At 46.5% G+C, this 5000-nt stretch overlaps 1 protein-coding gene across 15 annotated transcripts in view; it reads left to right on the top strand.

Moving 5' to 3' along the window:
* The window catches only part of rbfox1 (RNA binding fox-1 homolog 1), a 512645-nt gene that overhangs the window by 436749 nt on the left and 70896 nt on the right, over nucleotides 1-5000 (top strand). The gene's annotated exons all lie outside the window — the stretch shown is intronic.

The raw sequence follows: 5000 nt of genomic DNA, 5'->3' as shown, positions 1-5000 counted from the left end.
CCTCCCTACAACGCTTGGGCATGCTCCTGATGAGGTGGCGGATGGTCTCCTGAGGGATCTCCTCCCAGACCTGGACTAAAGCATCCGCCAACTCCTGGACAGTCTGTGGTGCAACGTGGCGTTGGTGGATGGAGCGAGACATGATGTCCCAGATGTGCTCAATTGGATTCAGGTCTGGGGAACGGGCGGGCCAGTCCATAGCATCAATGCCTTCCTCTTGCAGGAACTGCTGACACACTCCAGCCACATGAGGTCTAGCATTGTCTTGCATTAGGAGGAACCCAGGGCCAACCGCACCAGCATATGGTCTCACAAGGGGTCTGAGGATCTCATCTCGGTACCTAATGGCAGTCAGGCTACCTCTGGCGAGCACATGGAGGGCTGTGCGGCCCCCCAAAGAATGCCACCCAACACCATGACTGACCCACCGCCAAACCGGTCATGCTGGAGGATGTTGCAGGCAGCAGAACGTTCTCCACGGCGTCTCCAGACTCTGTCACGTCTGTCACATGTGCTCAGCGTGAACCTGCTTTCATCTGTGAAGAGCACAGGGCGCCAGTGGCGAATTTGCCAATCTTGGTGTTCTCTGGCAAATGCCAAACGTCCTGCACGGTGTTGGGCTGTAAGCACAACCCCCACCTGTGGACGTCGGGCCCTCATACCACCCTCATGGAGTCTGTTTCTGACCGTTTGAGCAGACACATGCACATTTGTGGCCTGCTGGAGGTCATTTTGCAGGGCTCTGGCAGTGCTCCTCCTGCTCCTCCTTGCACAAAGGCGGAGGTAGCGGTCCTGCTGCTGGGTTGTTGCCCTCCTACGGCCTCCTCCACGTCTCCTGATGTACTGGCCTGTCTCCTGGTAGCGCCTCCATGCTCTGGACACTACGCTGACAGACACAGCAAACCTTCTTGCCACAGCTCGCATTGATGTGCCATCCTGGATGAGCTGCACTACCTGAGCCACTTGTGTGGGTTGTAGACTCCGTCTCATGCTACCACTAGAGTGAAAGCACCGCCAGCATTCAAAAGTGACCAAAACATCAGCCAGGAAGCATAGGAACGAGAAGTAGTCTGTGGTCACCACCTGCACAACCACTCCTTTATTGGGGGTGTCTTGCTAATTGCCTATAATTTTCACCTGTTGTCTATTCCATTTGCACAACAGCATGTGAAATCTATTGTCAATCAGTGTTGCTTCCTAAGTGGACAGTTTGATTTCACAGAAGTGTGATTGACTTGGAGTTACATTGTGTTGTTTAAGTGTTCCCTTTATTTTTTGAGCAGTGTATATGACTGATATATATTACTCTTTTATACAACAGGTGGGTCTAATCCTGAATGCTAATTGGTTACCACCGGCTAAATCTATGACGTTAAAATGCCCATTTATTCTGTTCCATCTGACTGTGCAATCCACTGTCTGATCAGCCCAGCCAGGCAATTTATAAACTTGTTCTCCACTATAAAAAGCATCTAGACATTATCTCACATTTCTTTAAGACTAACATTTAGTTTTCAACAGCGGAGATTTATATCAACCTTGCTGTCTGTCTCTCTGACATTTACAACATTATTTCAATATTCAAATTCAATCTCCAGCTGTCGCATAGTAATGAACGTGTCGGGAGTCGGGACGAAGACCTGCAGGCAGGCAGCGTTTCTCAGCCAGTTGAAATCATGAATCAGATGGCATCATTTTTATGGATATACCACATACAAACATTTACATTTACATTTAAGTCATTTAGCAGACGCTCTTATCCAGAGCGACTTACAAATTGGTGCATTCACCTAATGACATCCAGTGGAACAGCCACTTTACAATAGTGCATCTAAATCTTTTAAGGGGGGGTGGGGGGGGGGGGGGGGGGGCAGAAGGATTGCTTTATCCTAGGTATTCCTTGAAGAGGTGGGGTTTCAGGTGTCTCCGGAAGGTGAGACACCTGGGTTGACTACGTTACGTTACGTTAGGACGAGAATACCTGGCTAGCGAACCTCAGCGAACCTCGATAACTACACAATTATCCTTGATACAAAGACGGCTACGTAGCCAGCTAAGTAGCTAGCTAAGATCAAACAAATCAAAGATAGCAAAGACAACTGTGTAGCCAGCCAACACTACACTAATCAAGTCGTTCCGTTGTAATGCACTCGTTTCTACAATGCTGCTATTCGGTGGCAAGCTGGCTAGCTAGCAGTGTTGGCTACGTTGCGTTACGTTAGGACGAAAATAGCTGGCTAGCGAACCTCAATAACTACACAATTATGTTTGATACAAAGACGGCTATGTAGCTAGCTAAGATCAAACAAATCAAACCGTTGTACTGTAATGAAAATGAAAATCAGACCGTTGTACTATAATGAAATGTAATGAAAAGTTATACTACTATTGGGTAGACGGTGGACGTTTGCTAGCTGGCTAGCTGCTGGGCAGATAGCAGTGTGGACTACGATAGACGACGAAATACGATAATTACGCAATTATCTTTGATACACAGACGGCTATGTAGCTAGCTAAGAAGAAATTGCTAAGGTTGGACAAATTAAACCGTTGTACTATAATGAAATGTAATGAAATGTAATGAAAAGTTATACTACCTGCAGAGCGAATGCAAATGCGACCGCTCGCTCCAAACCGGATGTCTCCTTGACAAAGACATGTCAATGGAAAAAGGGTCAAACAAAAGGAAGTGCAGCTAGTTTTCAGTCTTTCCAGCTTCAGTTTGAAGTGATTGCTATTAGCTGTGTTGTTGGCTGTGTTGTTAGTTGTGTTATTAGCTGTGTTGTTGGCTAGCTCCTCTGAACAACAGTGTCCTGATGAATGAGCACATTTTCTTTCCTCGTTGTTATGGATGTATCCATATGAAAGTCACTAGAAAACAGCCTAAACAAATGCAAATGGAACTGCTTTGCTGTAGTACATTCAGAGACTTGTCCCGAAGCCACTCTTGTGTTGTCTTGGCTGTGTGCGTAGGGTTGTTGTCCTGTTGGAAGGTGAACCTTCGCCCCAGTCTGAGGTCCTGAGCGCTTTGGAGCAGGTTTTCATCAAGGATCTCTCTATACTTCGCTTTGTTCATCTATCCCTCAATCCTGACTAGTCTCCCAGTCCCTGCCGCTTGAAAAACATCCCCACAGCATGATGCTGCCACCACCATGCTTCACAGTAGGGATGGTGCCAGGTTTCCTCCAGACATGACACTTGGCATTCAGGCCAAAGAGTTCAATACTGGTTTCATCAGACCAGAGTTCTGAGAGTCTTTAGGTTCCTTTTTGCAAACACCAAGCGGTCTGTGGTGTGCCTTTTACTGAGGAGTGGCTTCTATCTGGCCACTCTACCATAACGGCCTGATTGGTGGAGTGCTGCAGAGATGGCTGTCCTTCTGGAAGGTTCTCCCATCTCCACAGAGGAACTCTGGAGCTCTGTCAGAGCGACCATTGGGTTCTTGGTCACCTCCCTGAACAAGGCCCTCTCCCCCGATTAATCAGTTTGTCCTTCAGGCTCTTGGAAGACTCTTGGTGGTTCCACACTTCTTCACTTTAAGAATGATGGAGGCAACTGTGTTCTTGGGGACCTTCAATGTTGCAGACATTTTTTGGTACCCTTCCCCAGATCCGTACCTCGACACAATCCTGTCTCTGCGCTCTACAGACAATTCCTTCAACCTCATGGCTTGGTTTTTGCTCTGACATGCACTGTCACCTGTGGGACCTTATATAGACAGGTGTGTGCCTTTCCAAATCATGTCCAATCAATTGAATTTACCACAGGTGGACTCCAATCAAGTTAGTACATTGATCTAAGTGGTGCATTGATCCACCGTCCGGGTTTGGCCGGTGTGGGCAGTTATTGTAAATAAGATTTTGTTCTTAACTGACTGTTTTCGCCTTGTCATTATGGGGTATTGTGATGTCATTATGAGGTATTGTGATGTCATTATGGGGTATGTGTGTAGATTGACAAGTCATTTTTATTCATTTAATCCGTATTAGAATAAGGCTGTAACGTCCAAAAATGTTGAAAAAGTCAAGGGGTCTGAATACTTTCCGAATGCACTGTATTACTGTTATATATTGCCGTTGTATATTACTGTTATATAATACTCTTATAAACACCAGACCGTCTTGGCCATAGTAAGGTGTGTGTGTGTGTGTGTGTGTGTGTGTGTGTGTGTGTGTGTGTGTGTGTGTGTGTGTGTGTGTGTGTGTGTGTGTGTGTGTGTGTGTGTGTGTGTGTGTGTGTGTGTGTGTGTGTGTACACTACAGAGTGTACACTACAGCATTCACAAGGCTGCAGAATTGGACCTAGTGTACTCTATTCTCCTCAAAGCGTCAGGTCCTCCGAGGCCTTTACGCAGCAGGTCTCAGGCTGTGTTCTGATTCTCTGTTTTATTAATACAATTCATCTGATTTTTAAAGCTGTTTATACGACTGCTTCCGTCTAGACACAAACATCCTGTGGTAGTCATTTGTTGGCTTGATTTATCGTCCCTCTCTTTATCATAAATATGTCTATTGCCATTCACCCAGAGTGCAATACAATCCAGTATTAGTTTGCATGGTAATGAGAAATATTTTTCCCCCAAGCATGTGAAAAATGCTTAGTTTTTATTTTCTTGCTTGTCTTTTCAAAGTTGTTTAATGCATATGATAATAGCCTTTAGCTTGGAAGTAGAGAACTAGGAGAAGAGAAGTGCTGTGTGTTACAATAGGTTGATGAGGGGAGACAGAGAGAGAGGAAGGGGCACAGATGGAAAGAGGGGAGAGGAAGAGAGAAGGAGAGAGCGCAGAGGGAAAGAGACGGAGAGATGAGAGAGACTGAGTCAGAGGATTTGAGAGAGACAGGGAGAGGAAGAGCGAAGGAGAAAGCACAGAGGGAGAGTGACGGAAAGAGGGGAGAGGAAGAGAGGGGAGAGGGATAGGGACGGAGTCAGAGGAGGGGCGAGAGACGGAGAGGGGAGAGGGATAGAGACGGAGAGAAGGAGAGAGGGGAGAGGAAGAGAG

Source organism: Salvelinus alpinus, chromosome 1 (assembly GCF_045679555.1).
Source record: "Salvelinus alpinus chromosome 1, SLU_Salpinus.1, whole genome shotgun sequence".
Taxonomy (NCBI): Eukaryota; Metazoa; Chordata; class Actinopteri; order Salmoniformes; family Salmonidae; genus Salvelinus; species Salvelinus alpinus.
This window is presented reverse-complemented; position numbering and strand designations above follow the sequence as displayed.